At 39.5% G+C, this 12,956-nt stretch overlaps 1 long non-coding RNA gene across 2 annotated transcripts; it reads left to right on the forward strand.

Annotated features, from left to right (window-relative positions):
* The first annotated feature begins 4,632 nt into the window (after positions 1-4,632).
* On the forward strand, positions 4,633-12,111 carry LOC143441195 (uncharacterized). Of its 2 annotated transcripts, none has more exons than XR_013108424.1 (4): positions 4,633-4,873; positions 6,657-6,737; positions 10,494-10,628; positions 11,661-12,111. It is a non-coding gene; the product is annotated as an uncharacterized LOC143441195 (long non-coding RNA). The 2 variants fall into 2 exon arrangements; XR_013108425.1 differs by lacking the exon at positions 4,633-4,873 and adding an exon at positions 4,886-5,002.
* The last annotated feature ends 845 nt before the right edge of the window (positions 12,112-12,956 follow it).

The following is a 12,956-nucleotide window of genomic DNA, read 5'->3' on the forward strand; positions in this document are numbered from 1 at the left end:
AATGGAGCACTTACCTTTAAAGGAAATTGGGGAAAGGAAAGAGAAGAGTCTTTGCTGTTATTTAAAAATGATAGAACACAATTCCTGACTTGTGCGGCTTTGCAAAAAGACACTTTATTTTATCAATATCTTTTGCCCTTTCCTCAGAGCAATTGAATATATCACATGTCACAAGGCCAAATTACATTTATTCCCAATAATTTAAAGCTGGAATTTCAGCCAAGAGAAGCCAGAAGGGAAGAGATGATTTCTTGCCATGATCTAAGTGAGTTGTACAATTCCCAAGTGGGGTCACAGCTCTAGAGACAAGGAGAGTATACCATTTGCCAAGCATGTGGAGACTTAGGTCTGAAATTATAAGTAGCTCATCTTCTTTGTCTTTGATTAGGGATTAAATGCTTCCAATGGATTAGTGAAAACAGATGAAATATGCATACCCACATACTGAGCAGGTAGCACATGGACACTCAATAAACAGATGATAAAAATATATACCCATAGCATTGACATTTATTTGTATAAAGAGAATTCTGAAAGTCTAATTGGCCTTTCTGATGAAGAGGCAATCATTTGACCTCATTATTCTACTTTAAACACAGGGGAAAACACATTTCTTAGTTTTAGGAACAATTTGGAACACTTCTTGAAATTGCATGGATGTTTTTAACAAAAGTGACAGGTCAGGAAATCTTCATTTTCTTACGTCATTTTGAGTATAATAAACCCTGTCTTTTCTTCTCCATCGTGTTCTCAAACACATACTTTTCAGTCCACCATAATGTAACTAAATGGGTAGCTCCTTCCATCCTCATTCCCCTTGTCATAACAAGGATGGTAATCTGGGCTCATCCAGAGAAATTGGTAGAGACAAGTTGCTTTTTCATCTAACTTTGCTCTCAAGAATTCAAAGCTCCAATTTTAGCTTTGGTATGCGGCAAACTCCATCAGTGGCCTGCCTAGTTCCTACTGCACTTGCCTGTCCCCTCGCGATCAAAGTATCCTGACATGGTCACTGTGTTGTCTCCTGGCCTCCTCTCCCCCTATGATTGGATGGAGACATAAACTTACAGTTTAACACGACTGGGACTCAGTAGCTGTCCCACCCAGAGGCTTATGTAGTTAACTAATATCTCCCTCTTATCCATCACCCACTGAAGCCCAGTTGTGTTAAACTGTAAGTTTTATATCTTACATGTTTTTATATCTTCAGACAAACAGAATGATTTTTATAAGTATACCCTAACTATCTCCTGGAACACTTTCACGCAAAATTGTTACAGGTGTTTAGCAGGAATTAAAATTGAACAAGGCATCTTATAATTTTATTTGCAAAATTTAATAACCTCACCCTAAAGGGCTTGCTTGTGCCCAGTGTGGCTCATGTGGGCTACTAATACTATAGCCTACCTGGGCAAACTTTCTGCTTCATCTTACCAGCTTCCCATGGATGCTTCCTGGATTTCTTCCTATCTCAGGCCAGTGGTCCCAGGAACACAAACCAAGCAGAGTCTTAGTGATCTGAAGAAGAATCAGATGATAAGTAAGAAACATTATTCATCTGCTGGCTGTGGTATACATAGATGGGTGTGAGGTGGACAAAGCCCCAGTATCTACTGATACCCTAAACAATGTGCCCTTGTATCCTTGACTTGAGCTCTACTTATGAGAATGCTGATATAAAATGTGAAGATACTTGTAAAACCCTTAACTTGATGATTTCTAATTCCTCTGAGGTAACCTTTCCCTCAAGGAATAAATCCTGTGATTTCTGTCATATTTGGAGCCTAAACTTATCTGTGATCTTTCTTATATAAATTGAAAAGGCCAATGAGAAACTGGAGAGCTAGTTCAGTCTTTGGTAAATTGTCTGTTGCACAAACATTAGGACCTGAGTTCAACATTCATTACCTGCATGAAAACCTAGTGCTGTGGTTTATATTATATACTTATAGATTATATCTATAAGTATATAATACCACATGCCACAGAAAAAGTGACAGAGAAATAGTGTTAATTGAACAAAATTAATATTGTGATCATTTTAAAAGTACAGTCATGTGGTTGCTTAATTTATAATAAAATGTAATAAACCAGGCACTCTATTAGCTCATTCCTTTTTAAAATTCAATGAACAAAAATCATTGTAATTATGTCTCGAGAATATCTTGGAGCAAGTCCCAACTTCATAAACTCTCAGTGCATAGACAAGTACAGGAACTCGAAGAGCCTTGCTGAGTGTCATTGAAGCATAGACAGCAGGACCTAAGAAAGAGATGAGAGTGACAGTCCCCAAACATTTCCCCTGGTGGGTGTAAGCAGAGGACGATGTCCTGGAAATGTGTGCAACTGTTGGAGTTTTTGTAAGAGCCAGAAGTCTCACCTGTCAAAGATGCTGTTACATAGATCTCAAGAATCTTCCTCACCCAAACAAACCACCTAAGCTGACTGATGCAGCCTGGTGGTGTCCATATCTTTAGGGTCTGGGTACCAGGAGAAGAAAGAACAATGATGAGACTGCAGTAGCACAAGGTATTGATGAGTTCAGTTCAAGAAGAGACAGTGCAAGCCAGTGTGGAGAGGTAGAGACATCAGTGGACATAGAATGAACTGGCCTTAATAGAGATCAGTGGACACTGGATCTGGTCAGACAGTCACAAAAGAGTACATAGACCCAGGCATGGGGACTCCATAAATGGCTATCATTGAAGGCAGAATTGACCCTAAATGCATGAAGCCAATCCAGCATCTTGGGTGCAGAAGGCATAGGATAGCATCTCTGGAAGCATTCCTTTATCATAGAAAATATCTGGAATACTTAATGTTTTCAAGTTCATGATGAATGTGTGTGCACATTCAACCAATCCCTAAACAGACAGGCAGTAAGCAAGCTTCTAGTTCAGTCATGTGGTGCTGATGGTGGGTGCAGGAGGGGACAAAATAGAAAAGCTAACGTAGGAATAAGGGAGTGTTTAAGCAAGAGCTAATGCCCAACAACTTTGGAAATGGCTTTGAAAGCATCTATGACAACTGTACATTCACCTACTCTGTTTTTAATAATTAGTCTATCTGTTTTTATGGGTAGGGTCACAGCATACAGACCTAGTGGGCTGTGAACACCTAATTTTTCTGCTTCAAACACACAAGTGCTGTGGTTACAGGTAGGTACCTCCACACCAGCTTCCAAACTCATCTTTCTGCATACTCACATCCAGTCCCGTCCAATGCCTAACAAGGCACATTTGTGCTCTGCAAGAGTTATGTGTGAGAAGATCGTAGCAGCATTATCCACAACAGCCTTGTGCTGAAATGACCTGAATATTCACCAACAGTGAAATGGACAGTGGCGTGCTCAAATTACAGAATACAATACCACTCAGCAATAGACATGCCTAAATGTAGTCACGACACAAACGAAGCACGCAGTCAAAATACTGAGTGAAAAGCTCCAGACACCAAGAAGTTTATGCTTGTGTTCGTCAGTGGTCTGTTACTGTAACACATACTGGAGACGAATCGATTCATTTAGTAAATCAGTACATGGAAATAGAAATTAAAAGTCCACTGCAAATAGAGGGAAAAAACCCCTTCACTTTTCTTAACTTTGTCAAGGGCAAGTCCTTATACCATGCTTTGCTGTAAGGCCTGTAATGAGGGCATGAGAGGCTGAAGTCAGGTAGAGTTCATTGACTTTCTGACTGAGAAGAAAACAGTAACCACCTTGCTCTGCTCCCTCCACTTTGGAGCAGACATGCTTAATCCCTAATAGGCCAGCTCATAGATGCTAGTCTAGTAAGAACCACTGACAACTGCATAAGTGAAAATATAAATTGCTAAGGCCACTTCAAAGGCCCAATATTAGGAGTTCTAAGATCTTCACACTGCCAATTAACATGTATGCTGATCAATCTACTTTTTAAATCCCAATTTTCTTTAGACTGTCCACTCCTTTGTAATTCTGGCTGGAACCTGATTTTTTAAATGACTCCCTTGGCTTTGATATTTTGTTTAAAGAAAATGCTTCTCCCAGTTTTCCTAATGTAAATTCTAAACCATAATTCATAGGTTCATACCAAACCCTGGCACTGAAATCAGGAGACATTACATCAGGTGGCTTCTCTTGGGCTCGTCAATCGTGGAGCTGGTAAATAAGGGTCCTGTAACAAGATCTTGTTTGGCTAAATCAGCTTGTTGAAGCCATAATTAGTGTTCTAGAAGTGGGAGTCTCCCAGCGCACTGACCCACTCTCCTTTCTCTAATCCCCAAGTCAACTTCCCCAAAACAATCGGTCTGTGTGGACTTGTATTTCTTCCTGCTTGAGGTCTGAGTTTTACCTCCTTTCCAATCTGAGCATCATCAATGGCTCAATTTTCATGCTTGACCGCGATGGGATGAATTGGAAAATTCTTAAAATAGCTTTAATCTACATTCGCGGCACAGGTTTTCACCTCCCTTTGCACAATCACCTGTCAAATCTGTTTGGCAGTAGCAACAATGGCTGGTTCATAGTTTAGCTTCTTCAATTTCCTCTGCTGCCCACCTTCTGACAGCATGCCAGCCAGCAGCAAAATGGCCCAATAACAGCAGACAGGCGGTAGAAGCCAGGGAGTTGAATAATGTGCCTTTGAACAGCAAGACAGGACTGACGCAGAAACTTCCTGAACAGACTGGACTAGGGAGAAGTCTCCTGTTTGCTGGTGGCTCCGATGCTGATCTGCAAGGAGACACCACAGGCTCCATTGGCCTTGGCAGGATTATAAAGGCTTGAGACTCACTTGAATAAACTCTCCTCAAACACTGTCTCCAGTGTATTTCCTCCAATCTGTTTTCTCCGTGTTCAAGATTTATTCCTTTTTGGTTTTGCCTGCTGCTCAAAGTAAGTAAGAGGCCAAGGGGTTGTGCTGCTCAATGTAAAATAAACACAGTTCCTTTTGAAACAGCTGAGGGAGAAGAAAAACAAGCCCAGAGAGTGAGCTCTACACAAAGCTAAAGGCAAAGGAAACTTGTGAGTTCCTCTCACCCTGCTCTCTGTTGAGGCGGGGTTGGGAGACTGACTGCATTTACCCACTGTCCTCAGCTGCCAGAGACTGACTCTCTGTCTCTGTCTCTGTCTCTGTCTCTGTCTCTGTCTCTGTCTCTGTCTCTCTCTCTCTCTCTCTCTCTCTCTCTCTCTCTCTCTGTGTGTGTGTGTGTGTATTCTTACTTCAATGCATCTTATAGTTTTGTTTTCCAATGACTTTCTGTTCAAAAGCATTGTTCCTCCTTTTTATTAGCCCTATTCTATTTTTTTGTTTTGTTTTGTTTCTGAGACAAGATTTCTCTTTGTAGCCCTGGCTATCCTGGAACTCACTATGTAGACCAGGCTTGCCTCGAACACACAGAGACCCACCTGCTTCTGCCTCCCAAGTACTTGGACTAAACGTGTGCACCACCCTGCCCGGCCATAAGCTCTATTCTTATTGTTGAGATAAGATGGGATGTGGAGAGGCTGGAGAGTCTGCCCGCGGCTCTGTTAATCCCAGTGTTGCTCTAATAAACATGGGCACAGGAACCGCCAGTGAGAGCGAATGTAAAAGACAAAAGCTTAAAGGTCTCATCCAACATATCGGAACTTGCCAATTTCTTTTAATGAAGGCCCTCAATCTCCAAATCTAACTCCAGAGCACTCTAATGACGCAGAAGCTATAGACACAATCTGTTACAGCTATACAACCAGCTACAGCAAGGATTAGGGCCTTAGCCCAGCTCTGAGCACATGGCTCCCCTAGGCCAACAAATCTTCCCAGCAAGTGCCTGAGGACTGAGTTTACCTTCCTCTTGCTTGACTCATGGGTTATATGGAATTTTGCAGGGGGGCTGGGGGTATGACTTAACCAGGTCTGGAACCAGTTATGACCAAGAACAAACAGGCCAGCTATCATTAGTCTTTTCTCATTGTAGGAGAGGAGAAACTTCCCTTGGCTGGCTTCTACTACTGGACCTGATAATTAAAATGACAACACAGATAAATAAGAGTAAAGCATAAAAAATTACTGCACGTGTGTATGTTAGAAGACCAATAAAGACCCACAGAGGTAGTTAGGCTTGAACACTTATGTACTTCTTAAAAGTAGGGCATCGATAAATGTGTGGGGAAATGACAAAGTCAAGTAGGACAGTAAATAGAAATGGGAGAACTTGTCACTATGGCATATGCCCATAAATCTAGAACTTGGGAAGAAGAAGAAGGGGAGTTCAAGGCCATCCTTGGCTGTATAGTGAATTTGAGGCCACTTGAACTACTTGAGATCTTGTCTCAAAAAACAAAACAAAACAAGAATCGCATTTGTAGTTTTGTCTGTGCAGATCCATTTTGGTGCAGACCACAGTATATGGTAATGACCTGCAGCAGTGGAAGGGACCATTCTTATAGGCATGATGGATGACAACTTTTCTCTCATACACTATTCTAGTTGGCTCTGCTCAAAAATTACACTGGCATATTTCAGAGGGCTCACAATTGGCCTTTTTATCTTGGCCTCTCAACTACTTTTCATTTCTTTCGATACAGGGACATTTGCCCTTAATCTTTGGGGTTTGTTATCGTTGTTATTGCTGCTGTTGTTGGACTGGTTTTCTGTTTATTTCCTGTTGTTTGATAGGGTTTTTTTTTTTTTCAGTACTGAAGATTGAATCCATGGCACTGAGATACTTCCAAGGTTGAACTATTTTCCTCACCCTTGGATTTTCTTCTCTGGGAAGTATGATTTATGTAAAATTTGCTTTTAAGAGCAAGACCGCCATTGTGGTTATTTTTGGTTTCCTCTCTACTCCAACACCTAAAAGTGTGCTATGGAAATATATATATATATTATATATATATATATATAATATATAATATATAATGTATATATAATATATATATTATATATAATATATATAATATATATTAAAGCTTATTATTAAAAGATATTAGGCAAAGAGAAGCGTACAGAGGCTGATGTAAATAACACACACACACACGTGTGTGTGTGTGATATATATTACAGAAAAAATGCATTTTCCATTTTCCATTTAGTGGCTCAGGTTTCAGCTCACCCCTAGTGGTAAATTGCTAGAATTGCAAGCAAAAGTAAGAATAGAAAACTCATTTATTTATGCACCTTGTTTTAACAAAAATGCCATGCATCCACACAAAGACATATTTAAAGAAAGTTCTCATATGACACAAAGATATTTGTTTTTTATTTTCATTTCTTTCTTCAAATTCCATGTCACCCATTTCCCCAGAATCCTTGAGAAGGGATAACTGGGAAATCAAATGGCATAATCAGAGACTGGAGAGAGGCACTTACCTCAAAAAACTTCCTATGTGATAAATAGAGAATGATACTGAGTAAAGGCTATTTTAAGTCATAACATTCCATGGAAGCAAATGGTTTGGACAACACAACATTAATATTTCTAGGATGAAAGCTACTTCTCTTGAGACTTGATAGACCACAAAGTATGTTCCATGTAATTTCTCAGTCCCACACTCATATTACTGCCCAGTCTCCTCTTGTAAAGCCTCTTTATGTGACTGTACAAAAATAGGGCAAATTGACTTAAAACATTCTTGTGCTGCAGAATCTATTTTTGTAAGACCAGGTCAAATGGTTTAAGAAGTTACATTTTAATAAGTGTCCTAAAATTATTTTGACTTTCTCAAGTCTATGGGAAATTCTAATTTTATCATACTTCTATTAGAGTTTCTGTTTCACCATGCTCTGAGACAGATGTATACACTTTTAATTACTGTGGTTTTCAATAAGCAAATGATTCGTTGAGAGAAAAAAAATCCATGCTGAGATTTTTTTTTACTGTGTTATTGATAAATTTTTTAAATGTTAATTCAAAATGGAGCTAAAAATAAGTAAAATGCCCTATGCTATATTGTTGAAGTTAAGCCACCTTCCAGGTGCAAATATTCCAGGTACAAATATTTCAAGTGTCTAGCATCACCAAATCAAATATCACTTATATCATTAGAAGTAGAGGAAACACACTTGTGAGCAATTACTGCATGTGATGGAATTATTGACTGCTGCTACTCTAGGTGATAAAGATGCAACAGAGGCAGGTGGCATATCTCCAATCAGTAATTAATGGAGAATAAGACATCCAAGGTCAATCTGCTGCTATCAATCATACTTAAAGTCGGGTACCAAGAACCAGTTAGACATTCAAATCTATAGATTCAGCAAGATGAGAAGACGTTACTTGAGAAGATGAGCTATTTCACTTAAAATTTAAAAAAATCTTTTTGACTCTAAACTTTATTTTTCCTCGTTATTGTAGTAATTTCGGCAGCAAAGACAGTGAAAGACAATTTTCTTTTTTTTAACCTCTTCCCAAATGACTACAAGCAACACCAGCTTATTAAAACAATGCTAGTCATGACCCTTGTTAACAACAGTGCAGTTGAGCCTCTATGTCTTCAACATTATAGATATTCTCTATAATTTTGGATTATATCTAGTGTTTTTTATTTATTGATTTTGCAAATGTAATATGAATAGATTTTCTTTTCACAAATTGTGTCTTCTTAATTGGCCAAAACAGCTATAAATTAAGAGTTTGTATCAAATTTCCAACAAGACTAACCAAAACAACAGACACTGTACTTTTTCCAGTTCCATAGTGAGTTCCTGAATTATCCATGCAAAGCAACTACTTGATGATACAGCAAATGTCCACCTCTGAGCTGTAAAGAGGATTTAGCAATATTTTTCTTCTTTATCTTTCAACAACACCTTGCAGAAAAGGGAATGGGCCACTTTCTTCCATCTTTAGCCTAGCGGGAATAGTACTGAGGAGATTCTCTGAGAACTCGAGATCTGATATGTGACATTTGAAGGGTTATAAACATAAGAACTGTGAATTTAAGCCCTGCTTCTGGCACATCTCTCTGACAATGTATGAGAGCAGCATATTCCCTGTACATCATTGTCACTTACCTTTAGGGTTTCCTAGTTTATAAAATCCACAAAAGTTACAAATAGTTTTGAAATGTGAGCATCGGAGTTAATATATGTAGCAATCATATCTAGAATCAACATATGTCATGGAAAGCTAATTTGGATAATCAACCACAGAAAACCTGTCAGAAACAAAACAGTTGGAAGAATCAAATGCCAAGAAATTCTCATCGTGGAGAATAATATCCATGAGTCTTCATAATTCCATGACACTTGTATTTGCAACAGGGCTGAGTGTGTTTACACCCCACTTCCTAATGCTAGACACTAGGCTGCTGCAGAGAAGCTGTGCATCATTTCAGGGCCATTCTTCCTGTCTATTTGTCACACTTTAGACCATCAGAGCAACCCCTTCTCTCAAATGTCTCTGCAACTACAGCCTCTGCCACAAGCTGGGTGGAGGGCTGTAGACAACAGGGACAGACCTGCAGAGGCTTGCCTGTCATCTGAGGTGTCCATGGGGGCCAGAGGAGAGTGTCAGATCCCCTAGAATAGAATTACAGGTAGTTTTGAATTGCCTGAAGTAGGTACAAGAGGAGCAAGTAAGTGCTGTTCGTTGCTAAGGCATCTTTCCATTGTCTTAGATTTAAAATGAGCAAACAATAGACTTTGAACACATAAGTTAAAGAAGCAGGAGAAAAATGAGAAGATGCTGTGTATATGATTTGTATGAGGGTCATCTACAAATATCACCCATCATGATGGCCTTGGAGGCACCAAGAAGAAAGCAAGCATCTATACTTACCAAGATACTGATGGGCATCCATAGACCTCTCAAATATGAGGTCAATGTGGTTTCAGCAGACATGCATGTATATAGGTTAATAGGGAAGACTCAACCTATGTAGACTAATATACGTAGTCTTTAATATACTGAAAATGCTATAATGTCACTACTCCTGACAAGTTTCCATTCACTGTGTCAAAGCTGATAGCTTTATGACAGCTCAGTAGTTGTACTATAGATCTTTACCCCCACAGCTGTTACTGAGAAGCCATGTTTGTGTGTGTGTGTGTGTGTGTGTGTGTGTGTGTGTGTGTGTGTGAATATAAAGGCTGAAGACGGAAGTTGTAGCTTTCGGCTTGGTTGTAAATTACTCCAGTGGCCATGTCAGGAAACCAACAAACAAACAGAACTAAAGCCAACTTTTCCAGTGGACAGAGTATACTCACAGAAATGATGACTGTCCTGAGTAACAGTCGCCTTGGGGTCAGTAGCCTTCCATGAAATATAGCATCTTCAGATAGAAGTAGTTTAAGGTGTGTCTTAGGATGTAGCAGCTGGGGAGGGCTTCCTGGGAAGCCAGGTGGTGGGAAGCTTGCTCTAAATACAGAGGGCATCTGGTGTGTCCACTGGGAAGCCTCCTACAAACCATGGAAGCTCTCTCCAGAGTTTGAGGTGGCTTGGAAACCTAACCAAGACAGATAACAAGGATGTTGGAAGTAAGACCCCTCCCTTCTAAGACTCACCTTCCTCATCTCACTTTTCTTTGGTAGTAGGAGTTGCAGTAGGGATCAAAGGATGAAGGGCAAGCATGAGTTGGAGGTTGGAAGATGAAGAAGAGGACAAAGATAGATAGTGGAAGACCAAGCAAAGAAGGCTGTGGCTCCTTTCTGTTCTCTACCATAAGGGTAATTTTAAACATAGTTTTACAGAATTAAACTTCTTAGTATACCAGAATAAAAACTTTTGAAGTCAGTTTCTAGGCCAACCCCTCCTTCTCTTTATAGTCCTATAATTCAAGAAATAAGACAGGCCATTTGTTCAGATGAATCATTACAGGTAGAATCTCAGTGTGAGAAACCTACAGGGAGTTAATCTCCACAGCACATGTTGGATAATTTGTAAATCATATCTGTTTTCATATTTACATTTCGATTAAAATGTTACCTTTTGAGGATTGCATATAATATTGATTATGTGGGAAAATATTAGCTTTGTTCTTACCTGATATATCTTTAAGACACCACAATTTATATGAAAATATCAATCGCAAATGTTAATCGTAGTAAAGGCATGTTGAGAAGCTGTAATTGGATTTAAAAGATATGACCTAATACCCACAAAAGCAAAGATGCTGACCTGCTAACTTGTCATGAAGCCTATGTACATGTTTATACATACACAAGTGTGCACTCACCCAAATACATTATAGGTAGGGTCTCTTTTAAACTTAAAGATTTAACACGTTATGTGTGATTCCTCCACTTGCACTTAAATAAATAAAGATGGGTCACTGCCAGCTACTCAATTAGTGGCTGAAGAAATGTAGTCCAAAGTGAAACTCTTTTAGAACAGAAAGAATATCACAGAAACGGAAATGGCAAAGAAAAAAAAAAGGTTCAGAGGCCAGATGTGAGGCCTAAGTGAGACAGGTAGGCACTCCAGATGGGAGAAGGTGGGACAGATGGAAGGAAGTTAATTACACTCATCACTGAAACTTGGCTTGTTTCACAAAAGGCTTGGTGTACTGATAAAAGCATTCACAGTATTCCCAACATGACTAATGAAAAGCAACACACCCATTAGCCCATCCTGATTAAAGCGTGGATTAAGAGTAAACAGTCAAAATCCCTTTTCCAAACAGAGAAAAAGATATTATTAGCATCAAGCTGTGACATTGTATTGCTCACAGGCCTGCTTCTGTTTCCTATACTTTCCAGATCTGAAAGAGGACCCGGCTTCTCTTGTATCCGGCTTCATGTTGCATGGCAGGTTAATGATGACGGCAGTGTTTATACTCATCATTGAGAGGAGAACATATCCTCCTTTCCTTGGACTCTGGGCTGGTACAATATCTACTTACTCAGTAGAGTATAACATAGGGATATTGTGTGGATTCTAGGATTGGAATTTTCTGTTTCCTGTATACATCTGCCTGTGGGACACTCATTCTCAGAACTTAGTGGCCATGCTGTTGGTGACGTGCAGGTCCTGGTCCCAAGTTGTAGCTCAAGGCTGTGAGTAAGTTCTCTCATTGACAGCCCTACTTAGTTTAGCGGTCAGAATCAGACAACTCTTCCATGTATTAGAAGGGAAAAACTGTAGATTATCTGGACCTTAATAACCCATCCAAATTCATTATCTTGGTCAAATTTGGTGGGCTGTCTTAAATAAAAGTCTCCATGTTCAAATTTGTTGTTTTCTTGAGTGTGCTCCTCATGGCATGCTGTGTCTCTTCCTCTTGGGAACTCTGAGCCTTCTCATTTGTCTGATGATCTATTGGCTTCAAAGTCCTGGTCTTCAAATATGCTAACAATACTGTATATTTGAGAGTAAGTCTCTGGGAGTTGGAGCCAGATCTCTCTTCCCTCTGTTGTTTTGAAAGTCTGTTAGACAGATAGGTAGGTAAGAAAAGGGAATTTGGACAGGTTCTTTGTAAATCTTCATGTGGAGAATCTTTTTATTTATTTTTTTTAAGATTTATTTATTTATTTCATGTATGTGAATACACTGTCGCAGTCTTCAGACACACTAGAAGAGGGCATCAGATCTCCATTACAGATGGTTGTGAACCATCATGTGGTTGCTGGGAATTGAACTCAGGACCTCTGGAAGAGCAGTCAGTACTCTTAACTGTTGAGCCATCTCTCCAGCCCAATTATGTTGAGGATCTTAAGGTTGATTGAGATTACATTAGTGTATTTATTAAATAAGGAGAGATGGATATAATATACAGAAAGGACTAATAATACAACCCCCTATATCTGGGTACCTCATATTTATATTATGCTTATAAAGCTCAACTGAACACATTTGGTGAGTGCACTCAGTCTTACATGCACACACCTTTCTACAAAGACTCAAGCATTGTGCATAGTTTGTTCTTAATTCCTACTGTACATCTGACACTCCTAGTGACAAGTACCATTCCACCTTAACAGGAAACATGGCTTTCAGGCCACACAGCCCCCAGACGCTTATTCACCACTAAATCTCAATTGCTGATGGGCAGGTGA

This window comes from Arvicanthis niloticus, chromosome 2, assembly GCF_011762505.2.
Source record: "Arvicanthis niloticus isolate mArvNil1 chromosome 2, mArvNil1.pat.X, whole genome shotgun sequence".
NCBI lineage: Eukaryota > Metazoa > Chordata > Mammalia > Rodentia > Muridae > Arvicanthis > Arvicanthis niloticus.